This window comes from Eptesicus fuscus, chromosome 1 (assembly GCF_027574615.1).
Source record: "Eptesicus fuscus isolate TK198812 chromosome 1, DD_ASM_mEF_20220401, whole genome shotgun sequence".
NCBI lineage: Eukaryota > Metazoa > Chordata > Mammalia > Chiroptera > Vespertilionidae > Eptesicus > Eptesicus fuscus.
The window spans coordinates 108,294,785-108,307,056 of NC_072473.1; the positions used below are offsets into that span (position 1 = coordinate 108,294,785).

Consider the following 12,272-nt stretch of genomic DNA (forward strand, 5'->3'; position numbering starts at 1 on the left):
AATCAGGCGGGCAGATAGGCAAGCGGTTAGGAGCCAGCAGTCCCGGATTGTGAGAGGAATGTCAGACTGCCAGTTTAGGTTCCAGATTGGAGAGGGTGCACTGGGCCTCTAATATAATTAATAATACTGTGATAGGTTTGCACTGTGACTGATGATTACTAGAATTACAGGGGTGATCACATTGCAAGATATAAAAATGTTGAATCACTATATTGTATATCTGAAAAAAATTTTTTAATGGAAAGCTTCACGAATTTGTGCAGGGGACATGTTAATCTCTGTATTGTTCCAATTTTAGTATATGTGCTGCTGAAGTGAGCATGTGCACCTGAAATTAATATAACTAATATAATATTGTACACCAACTATATTTAAATTTAACAATTAAAGAAATAGTTCTCAGGGGAGATCCTGGAAGTTTATTTGAGGACATGGTGTTTCCCCTGGCCCTTGAAAGATAGGTAGAATTGCATAGACAGAGAAGGACATTATTAAGTGGAGAGAATCTGTGAGAAAAGGCATCAGAAGCTTGAGCCCAAGGAATATCTCCTGGCAGCCCATTGCTTACGTGGGCAACTGGGGAGAATTCTTTGGGCCTTATGCTTATGGGGAGGGGACCTGTGGCAGCTGTACCTTGCTCTTCCTTTCAGAAATTAAAATTTAATTTTGATAATTCTATTTGTTTTATAGGACAGTCATAGTATTTTTAAAAAATATTTTTATTGATTTCAGAGAGGAAGGGAGAGGGAGAGAGAGATAGAAGATCAATGATGAGAGAGAATCATTGATCGGCTGCTTCCTGAATACCCCCTACTTGGGATTGAGCCTGCAACCAGGCATGTGCCCTTGATCAGAATCAAACCCAGGACCCTTCAGTCCACAGGCCAATGCTCTATCTACTGAGAAAAACCAGCTAGGGCTTGATAATTCTATTTTTAATGATACTTCAAGGGGCCTGTGGTTATTACTGACTGTATGGCCACCTTTTAAGGGAGATGATTTGAGGTAGCCAACACTGGTTGGATTTTCCCAGGCCCTGCTGTCTTTCATGGATGGTCAGTTGATTGGGTTAGAGTATTGGGTGCATCAGAGAAGGATTACAGAGGGCCTTATATCCCATGCAAAGGGGTGTAGGTACTGCTGAGACATCGGGAAGTTTTAAGTCACCTATACATCTTAGATAAATCCCTCTGATTGCTGTCTGGGAGATGGTGTAGACAAAAGCAAGGATAGGAAGAGAGCGTCCAAACAAGAGGCTAACTGAGAAAAAGGTCATGGGGCCTAAACAGACAGCACTGAAGATGGAGTGGAGAAATTTGGTCAATAGGACATGTCTCAGAGGTAGAATCAACTAGCCTTTGGTACTCACTGGATCTGTGAATGCCTGTAGGGGAGTAAGAATGTGAAAGTCAAAGGTTGCTGCATAACAAGTGCAAAGGCAGATGGCACTTCTGTTAAGTCTCTAGTCTCCTCAAGGAGCATAGAGAGGGGAGGGGAGAAGAGGGGAGGGGAAAAGAGGGAAAGGGAAGGAGAGGAAGGGAGGGAGGGGAGGAGGGAGAGACTGGTCAGAGACAGAAGGAAAAAGTTTGGAGCACTGAGAAGGAAGAAACCCAAAAGGCCAGGTGGCAGTAAGGAAGCCCCTCCCTCAGCTCAGGTCCCGCCCCCGGCTCCACCTCTTCTTCCTTTTCCCACCCACCCCATAACAGCAGATCTCGTCCTAGAGGGCGGAGAGAGGTGGCATTTGAGTCCTCCGGTATCCCAGCAGGCAGTGCAGCCTAGAGACGCTGACAAAGGACCGAAGGAGCAGTCGCAGCTTCTTTCCTTGGAGCCGGGTTTGCCGAGGTGAGAGTCCCCCACCGTCCCGTCACACACTCCTCCGACTTCGGGAAAACGTGGAAGTTACCTTGCCGAGAGACCCAATGGAAAGAACGAGCAGTTTCCAAATCCAGAGCCTGGCTCAGTGACTGACAGCAGGGCTCGGTGGCTCCAGGATGCGGGTGGGAGGTGGAGAGAAGGAATCTGATGAGGTTCTTTCTGCTCTCTCTCAATTGCCCTGCAGTATGCGGATCCCATCCTCTGGTCTGGCGGGCTCCTGTGTGTGTTTCTCGTGCACGGGCGGGCGGAGGCAGCAGGCTCGGGAACCTTGCTGTGCTTGCCAAACAGAGTTCGGTTACCCCCGGGGATGCGACTCTGGGGAGAACTCTTTGACGGATGTTTTGAGGAGAGCTGGGGGAGGGAAGTTGACTCCCTGTTTGGGTGACACCGTCCTTGCCTTTCCTCCAGCCCTACTGGCCCACTCGTTGAGCAACTGGAAGGAAATCGGCGGGTTTGGAGTGAGGCGTCCTGGGGTGGCTGGAGGAAGATGAAAGTGGGGTAGAGAGGCTGGGAGGGAGAACGAACGCCTTCTTGGAATGGTGGGGGTGGGGTGTAGGGGCTATGTGGCCTATGCTTCCCCCTTCCAGGACCTCTGCACGGATCCTGATTGTTGCACCAGCTGCTCGGCTGTAAACAGGCTCACATGACCTGTTTCACTTGGAGCCGGCCAGTGTGGGGATGGGGGCTGGAAAGGCTGGGCCAGGCCAATCAGGTGGAGCTGAAGTCCTAGGACAGACCTTTGATACTCTCTCCCCTGCCCTCCCGCCCTTAATCAGTGCTCTTAGGTTTCCCTTTCTGGGTAAAGTAACTGACATCTGTCCTCTACAGACTGTAGTAGCATTTCTGCACCCCGGGGTAGACTCAATGACCTCTCATATAGGAGAGCGAGAGGGCAAGTATTAGATGAAAACAGTCCCCGATTTTTTACTTCTGAAAGGAAATGAGATCGACGCAAACCTGAAAAATTGGATCTTTTGGGTCTTGCCTAAAAAGCATTCCTGTTCTCTAGGAATGCATTGCATTCTTAATATGAATTCCAGACAGGAAAAGGTCTACTTTTTCAGGCAGGGCACACATAGGGTTTAATATATTCTTGATGCTGAAAATCGTGTCCAAGTTTTCTAAGTGCTGGGAAATCTCTCTGACTATAAGATGCGATATTCAGGATATTGTATAAGGAATGGACACCAATTTTTAGATCATGGCATATTTGATATAAAGCAGTTGGAAGTTTGGAAAATGGGACCAAACGTGCCTTTAAAGTTGTTAACGTCTACATACCCAAACAGGATGGGAGTTTCTGAAGCACTTCTAGAACTCTCAAAGTAAGAGGTTTACTCAAATATCAGTATATTTGAAAATGTGGAATTTTGCCAATGAGGTAGTTATGTAGATTCCCGTTACATGTAATACATAATTAAATATAATGCACAATATTCAGTATACTGAATATAGCCAAATATAGGAAATAGAACAAATAGCTTATACTAGTAAAATAATTCATGTTTCTTCCCTTAACTTGTTTATGCACATTTGCTCCCCAAATACTTTTAATGGAACTTGTTACATTTAACTCTAATTCTTGAAAATATGAAACAATAAACTCCAAGAAAAGCTTCCTCATTCTCTACTAGACAAATAAAGTAAGTAATTTGCTATTCTTTTTCTGTTTTTAAAAAGTTTAGATGGAAAATAGGGGGGTTCATTTTTTAATTTTAATTTAAAATATATTTTTATTGATTTTAGAGAGGAAGTGAGAGGGAGAGAGTGATAGAAACATCAATGATGAGAGAGTCATTGATTGGCTGCCTCCTGCACACCCGCTACTGGAGGATCAAGCCTGCAACCTGGGCATGTGCCCTGACCGGAAATCGAACCCATGACCTCATGGTTCATAGATTGATGCTCAACCACTGAGCCATGTCGGCTGGGCAAAAATAGAGGAATTTAAAATCTTATCTAAAATTTAAAGGAGATTATCAGTATTGCTCTTAATCTGATTTTGCTACCCTATAGCATTCTGGAGAATCTTGCCCTACAATAAACAGATTAAGTGATTTGCTCTTTGAGGGCTTCCATTTCCTCATCTGTAATATGAAAATTTTGTTTTAATCTCCAGGGTCTTTTATAGTTCTCCAATTCCATAAAATAGTGCAGTTTTTTTATTGGGAATTATTCTTGGCCAAAATAAAATTGTCAAATAAGCCAAGATATTGATATCAACTAAAAGAACAATAAGTAACAAGAGGTATCCAGAGTCCTAATAGAAATAGAAATTACTGAATAGGTTGACCTGTACCTCTCTTTCTCATTCTCCTCTCCATCAGGAAATTGAAGATTGGCTCACCTAAATCCTATTTCCAAAATCAGAAATAACAGTTCCACTTGACTTTCTTGACCTTCATAGCATAGTACAAAGTCTGATTCTTTCACTCATTACAACTTTTTCCTGAAATAAGTGGGCTATGTGATCAGTGATGAATCTAGAATAAAAAGAAGGTGGTTCTAGCAGGGCCTCACCTTGGTAGTATCTTGGTTAGATCACCAGAACATTTTTTTTAACTTTGCAGGGTTTGAAATTTAATTTTTTCAGCACATCCAGAAATTACCCATCAATTTCAGGAATTGACTCACACTAATCAAACTTAAAAGATTTCTTTGTTAATATATGAATGCCAGTTTACTAACTTACAGTGAGAAGTAGAACTGCCAAGCAGACCAAGAGACACATGTGCAAGCCAGGGCACCCTTTGTTCTTGACACTATGGGAACACATAGATGTTGCTCTTGACCTTCCTTTATTCTGAATCATTCTTATAACATCTAGTGGTAAATACATTCAACAAGAGTACAACATGTTTTTATATAAAAGCCATTTCAGTAACACCTTTGTATGGATCTCTCCTAGTCTCTTGGGCCACCTGCAAAGCATCTCTAAAATATGTTCCTCTGCATTCCTACTTAATCTAGGCCCTCATCATCTCTCCATGCCACAGTGATTCAACAGCTTTTTTCTTCTCACTATGACTACTCTAGAGTCAGGTGCTGTGCTTAACTTGTCAGTGGCAACCAGCTTCCTGCTTAAGATCTTATCCAGCTAGTTCCCTGCTTAAAATCCTATGGAGGTTTCTCATTGCCTGAAGCAGTGGTTCTAAGTGTAGTATGCATCAGAATCATCTGGAGGGCCCCAACCCCAGCATTTCTTTTTTTAAAATTTTTTAAAATATATTTTTATTGATTTCAGAGAAGAAATGAGAGGAAGAGAGAGATAGAAAGATCAATGATGAGAAAGAATCATTGATTGGCTGCCTCCTGCACGCCCCCCTACTGGGGATTGAGTCCACAACCCGGGCATACTCAGCCGACTGGTAATCGAACTGTGACCTCCTGGTTCATAGGTCAATGCTCAACCACTGAGCCACGCTCAGTAGATCTAGGGTGGTACCCAAGAACCAGCATTTCTAACAAGTTACCAGGTGAAACTGCTGCTGCCAGCACCACATGTTGAGAAACACTGGCATGCAGAATCAAGTGTAAAGCCCTCAAACTTGGCTTACATGATTTATCTCCATCCACCTCCAGCTTACCTTTCCTGGCTTATCTCTTTCATACTACTTTTTAACCATAGGCAATGCCAAAGCTAATTTTAAGAGTCCCTTTCATGTATTTATACATATTCTTCCTGGAATTTATCCCTCTCCACTACCTCTGAAAACTCCTGTTTAAGGAAGACTGTTACTTTCTTTATGCTACCAGAGCATTTTATATCTACCAGCATTTTAACACTTACTACATCATATTCTAACTACTATGTGTATCTGTTTTTCCTGCTAACCGAGTTTTGAAGGGTGAGAGCATGTTTCCATCGTTTCCCCACATTCCATAGCACAGTGCTTGGTATATAAGTGCTCTGTCAATGTTTGTTGAATGAATTTGTGATTCTAAAACTTCTGAGAGTACTATATGTAGCAACATACATACTTCATATAATGAATTAGTATGGATTTTGCTTTGAGAATTGCACATCTTGAAATGAAGACATTGAGATATTGTAAAACAAATGTTGGAAATAACTAGCTTAAAAGAAATATCTCAAAAAAGACATTACTGGAGGACATCCTTATTTTTTAAATGCTTACAGCATGCACTACTCAACTTTACATCTTTTTTTGTTTGTTTGTTTTGTTACTTTTTTGTTGTTAATCCTCACCTGAGGATATTTTTCCATTGATTTTTCTTAAAATATACTTTTATTGATTACAGAGAGGAAGGGAGAGGGAGAGGGGTATAGAAAAATAAATGATGAGAAAGAATCTCATTGATCGGGTGCCTCCTGCATGCCCCCTACTGGGGACTGAGCCCACAATCTGGGCATGTGCCCTTGATCGGAATTGAACCTGGGATCCTTTGGTCCACAGGCCGATGCTATATCCACTGAGCAAAACCGGCTAAGGCTCCATTGATTTTTAGAGAGAGTGGAAGGGAGAGGGAAAGACAGAGAGAAATATCAATGTGAGAGAAACATCGATTGTTTGCCTCTTGCAGGAGCCCACAACCAGGACCTGGGCTGGGAGGAGCCTGCAACTGAGGTACATGCCCTTGACCAGAATCAAACCCAGGACCCTTTGGTCGACAGGCTGAGGCTCTATGCACTGAGCCAAACCGGCTAGGGCTCAACTTTACATCTTTAGTATGTAATAACTTATCACTACATATCATTTATAGCAGGCAATCCATTAGTAAGGTATCAGATTATACAAAAAACCTAGCAAATTTATAAAAGCAAAAGTATTTAATATTGAGCATTGAACTATTAAAAAAATATAAAGAGAATATTATAACATCACTTGTATAAGAGTTAACTTTAGGAAAATCCCAATAGATGATAGTGAAACTCAAAGAGGAAGATAACTGAATTTATGAAATGGGAAGGAAATAGAGGTTTTACTGCCATTGAGAGTAAAGCAAAAGAACTTGTTGCTGTTAACTGTTTCTTACTTACTTGGCATTGGCAAGGACTGCACCAAACATGGGGGAAGAAGATAGCCCCTGTGCCCAGATAAAAAAGAGCAGGCCTGGAGGTGGAGCTAGGAACCCTAATCAGAGTAAACACAAGAGCCAGGGACAGATAGTAAGTAGCTGGTGTTCTGAAGCCAAGGAAATGGGTCAGTAGTTTCTGTGCAAGTCTGTACTTTGAAACATCCCTGTCTGTTTCAAGCTTTGAACCACTTTATTATAAAAATACCCAAGTTTCACTTTTTTCACTTGATTTTTATCACGGCCTCCTCTTCTCAAAAAAGGAGGGACAACTGACAATATGATTTCTGTGGTCTTAACAGTTTTGAATATATGGTGGTAAAAGATATCGAAACTCCCCTGTTTATCTCAGTCTCATCTTTTTCTGGTCAAGCCAAAGTGAGGGGAACAGAAAATAATAAAATTTGGGGGGTACTGGTCTCCCTGGAATGATGGTAGAAAGTGTGTGTGATGATTTCAGTGTATTTAGGCCTTTATTGGGGGGTGTGGGAGTAGTTTGCAAACTGATCACAAGGTGGTGTACATACATAGGGTTTTCTTTCAAATTTCATTCAGAATTGCATTTCTGTACCTTTAGTGCAAGAGGGTGGAGGCGGCGGGAGGTGGGGGGGGGGAGGGTTGGCACGGAAGGGCAAGGTAGTTTTCCTATAGCACCAGCTCCCAGCTTCATAGTTTCCATGTAAGGTCGAGGGTATGGGGGTATGTTGGAGTCTCGTATTTCTTTCTTTTCTTTTATTTTTTTTTTGAGCCTGGTATTTCTAAACACTGTTGGCCCAGTTGGGCACTGAAGAGCCAGAGGAGCTGATGGGAGGGGAGGGAGATAGAAGAGAGGGAAGGAATGGGTAGAGACGGCTGGCCGTCTGTTCTCCTTTTACCCCAACCTATGGCAAGTAGCCACTATAGATTTACTGTTCCTCTAATTGGGATCCTTTGCCTGTCTTCGGATGAAGTGTGTTCACTTACAAGGAAGAAGTGTTACTTGATGAAGGAGACAAATATTAGTAGACACCTGTAGGTTAACTGATAAGCTCAGTATCTGCTAAGAGCCTAACACTGAGCTTGGGTATATGAAGGATGAAAATAAAACCCCACAGGAAAACAATATGGCACTATGCCTGAAGTCTGGGGAGTCAAAATTAATCCACACAAAACAAAAGTCAAAATAGCCAATCTATATGGTAAGTACATAATAGCCTGGCTGGCATGGCTCAGCAGTTGAACGTTGACTTATGAACCAAGAGGTCACGGTTCGATTCCTGATCAGGACATATGTCTGGGTTGTGGGCTTGACCCCCATTGGGTTGCATGCAGGAGGCAGCCAATCAGTGATTCTCATCATTGATGTTTATTTCTCTCCTCCCTTTCTCTCTGAAATCAATAAAGACATATTTTTAAAAACATAATAAAATCAGTGAGATCCATGTAGATCAGGGTGGTAGAAGAAGGCTTCAGAGAGAGGGGATTTGAATAAGGCTTTGAAGAATGAGGAAAATAATGGTGTCCAGAGAGAACAAATAAGATAAACCTTGGTTATTAATGACCTAATGAACATTTACTGATAGCCATAGCTATTTTATACTAGTAGGCAGGAAAAGAAAGTGTGCACATCTTAGTAAGTGGAATTGTCTCTTGATATTTTCTTTATAAAACTGAAAAGGAAACATATATATCAAGAGCTGAATTTTGGATCATCCTTTGAGAACTCTCTGGAAAATAAGGGACATTTTTAGAGATGAGGGCATGTGTGGATGTTAGCATTAGGGAGGCAGGACTTTTGAATTGAGACACAAAGGAGATGATGACTGTATAGGGAAGTGTGAGTGGTGACCAGACTCCTTCCACCAATACACTGGTAAGTCCTTTACTTACCCTGGGCCTGCTATCCTCAGCAGGAAAATGAGAAGGCTCAGGAGCTAACATTCTTTGATTTTGTGCATGCTTTTATGAAAACAACCTTAAAAATAAACTAGAGGCCTGGTGCATGGATTTGTGCACTGGTGGGGCCCCTCGGCCTAGCCTGTGGGGATCGGGCCAAAGCCAGCTCTCTGACATCCCCCGAGGAGTCCCAGATTGCAAGAAGGCGTAGGCCAGGCCGAGAGATTCCACTGGTGCACGATTGGGGCTGGGAAGGGACCACAGGAGGGCTCCAGGGCATGTCCGGCCTGTCTCGCCCAGTTCCAAAGCTGCTGGACCCCAGCAGCAAGCTAACCTACAGGTCAGAGCATCTGCCCCCTGGTGGTCAGTGTGCGTCATAGCAAACAGTCAAACAAACAGTTGGACACTTAGCATATTAGGCTTTTATTACATAGGATTTTCATTAAGGTTTTATTGGCTCAGAATATTATCACTCCCCAGAATTTTTGTACCTTATTGTTTTGCAATATGGACTGGAGTGAAAAAAGTATTAATCTCCAGAAAACCATCAATTAAAGGCAGGTGTTAGTTTCATTAGGTTTGCTGGCAGAGTCTCTGAATTTGCCCTGGTGACCTGGTGCTAATTCTTCCCTAATTTCCACTGGTTGGACTTTAGGAGGTAACATATCTTTGCCAAGATATGTGAGAAATGGAATTAGGAATCTGAAAAGAAATAATAAACTGCTCAAAAAATACTTATAGTGACCAGGGGATAGACAACCTATTCATGATTTGTGGGGAAATGTGTACATATTCAAGTGGTAAAGAGAAAGCTTAAAAATTAAAACAAAAATTTCTACTAAGCCAAAATATATATAAAGCTAGTAAAATTTCTACTCTGGCCTGTGACGATTAACTTCTCCTTAAGGTTATTTCATGGTTAGCTCTATAATCCATCTTATATCCTTTATAACAAAAAGTTTTACATTTTTTTCCAGGTTTGCAAGTTATCTTAAATAAACCTTTGTTTTTTCTCATTGTAAGAGTTTGTGGTACACAAAATTATTTTAAATAATTGAAATAATTCTATTTTACACACAGTTTTAAGGTTTTTCAGTGTTATTAAAGGATCATAAATTGGAAATACAATTAAAAGGGGTTTTTCACAAATTGTTTCTAAATTCCTCCTTGTGTTTCAAAATTCCTTCTTGTGTTTCAAAATTGGCACCTTTTTCAAATTAGGCCCTAGGAGAGTTGTTGTGTAACTCGAACTTAAAAAAAAAAATTTGAGCCCTAGCCTGTTTGGCTCCATGGATAGTGTGTTAGCCTGTGGACTAAAGGGTTCTGGGTTCAATTCTGGTCAAGGGCATGTACCTCAGTTGCAGGCTTGATCACCACCCTGGTTGGGGTAGGAGCAGGAGGCAACCAATCAATATGTCTCTCACATCGATATTTCTCTCTGTCACTTAGCCTCCCTTCCACTCTCTCTAAAAATCATGGAAAAAGATCCTCGGGTGAGGATTAACAACAACAACAAACATTTGAATAGGTATTCACAGTGTTCAGAATTTTAAAAATGCAAAAGGGCATCTGGAGAAAACACTCCCACCTTTGTTCCTGGCCACTCAGTTTGCCTCTCCAGGGGCAACCCTGGCTATCCTACCATTGATATTTTACCCATTTCCAAGAAAATAGGTTTGCATATTCTTTTATCTCCCCTTTCCACACAAATGGCAGCATGCTCTACACTCTGCATTGCACCTTGCTTTCTCACTTAATGCTACACTTGAAGATCAGTCCAAATGCATATTATACAAAGAGCTTCCTCTTCTTGACAGATATCTGGTATCCCAACACATGGCTATATCATGTGTTATTTAATGAATCTACTATTAATGGATAGTTGGGATGTTTCCAATCTTTTGCTAGCTCTTACTGAGTGTTTCACATAAACTTTATTTAATCCTTAGTGATGAAGAAAAAACAAAAACAAAATATCTTTCACATACACTATTTCACACAGGACGAATATTTATACCAGATAAATTCCTAGAACTAGAATCTAGATTTGAGGGTATGTGCATTTAATTTTGGCAGGTATAGTGGATGTGCCAATTTATATCCATGCCAGCAATGTTAAGAACATACCTGATTGCCCCCACCATGTGCTATCAAACTTGTTGATTTTTGCCAATCAGATAGGTAAAAACTTTTATCAGTATAGCTTTAGTTGGTATTTCTCTTGTGGGTGAGGTTATACAACCTTTTGTAAGTTTAGGAACAATCTGTATATCATTTTCTATAAATTATTATAGAGTTTGCTCATTTTTATATTGAGTTGTCTTTTGGTAATGATTTGTAGGTTCTTTATATATATTATTTAATCCTTAGTGATGAAGAAAAAACAAAAACAAAATATCTTTCACATACACTATTTCACACAGGACGAATATTTATACCAGATAAATTCCTAGAACTAGAATCTAGATTTGATTAGATTCTAGTTCTAGGAAAATTAGACATTGCCTATGCTATGAATTGAAAATGTTCTTTTGGCTTTGCTTAATAAGTATTTTGCCATGCAGAATTTTAAAAGTTTTAATATAGTTGAATTTACCAAATATTTTTTTTTTGGTTTCTGGTTGTTAGAAAGCCTAATTTATAAAAAAGAAAAATATTTCCCAAGATTTCTAGTGTTTTATGGTTTTCTTTCTCTTTTAAAAAATATGTCTTCATTGATTTTAGAGGAAGGGAGAGGAAGAGAGAGAGATAGAAACATCAATGATGAGAGAATAATCGAATGACTGCTGCATGCCTTCCACTGGGGATTGAGCCCACAACTGGGCATGTGCCCTGACTTCCTGGTTCATAGGTTGATGCTCAACCACTGAGCCATACCAACTGGGCTATGGTTTTATTTCTTTACATTTAAAGCTTTGATCCATTTGGAATTTGCCATAATCTTAAAATTTTATAAGGAGTAAGGTACAAATTCAACTATCTTCTGCAAATCAGAGATTCCACCTTTTATCATAAGCTAAATTTTCATCCTAACAGTTTTAGAATGAGATGTTGAATTTTATACAAATTTGGATGTTCTATTCCTAATAGTCAAGCTTACAAAGAAAGTAATTATGTCAGTAATCATCAGTGAGAAGCAAATTAAAACAACAATGTGGTATCACTTCACACCTGTCAGAATGGCTACCATCAACAAATCAACAAATGACAAGTGATGGTAAATTGTGGAGAAAAGGGAACCCTAGTACACTACTGGTGGGTATGCAGACTGGTGCAGCCACTATGGAAAACAGTATGGAGTTTCTTGAAAAAATTATGGGACTGACATTTATCCAGTGATCTCATATCTAGGAGTATATACTTAGAAATCCAAAACACCAATCAGAAAGAATGTATGCACTCCTATTTTCATAGCAGTGCAATTTACAATAGCTAAGACCTAGAAATAGCTCTAGTGCCCGTTAGTAGATAAGTGGATAAAAAAG

At 40.5% G+C, this 12,272-nt stretch overlaps 1 protein-coding gene and 1 pseudogene across 2 annotated transcripts in view; one reads left to right on the plus strand and one right to left on the minus strand.

Annotated features, from left to right (window-relative positions):
- Window positions 1–223: 223 nt before the first annotated feature.
- LOC114228194 (U6 spliceosomal RNA) lies at window positions 224–322 on the minus strand (annotated as a pseudogene).
- A 1,407-nt stretch (window positions 323–1,729) lies between these two features.
- MOSPD1 (motile sperm domain containing 1) overlaps window positions 1,730–12,272 on the plus strand; it is a 32,373-nt gene continuing 21,830 nt past the window's right edge. For both annotated transcript variants that reach the window (XM_028133207.2, XM_008156940.3), the window contains exon 1: window positions 1,730–1,842. The gene's annotated coding sequence lies outside the window, so the exon portion shown is untranslated. The remainder of the gene's footprint in view (window positions 1,843–12,272) is intronic.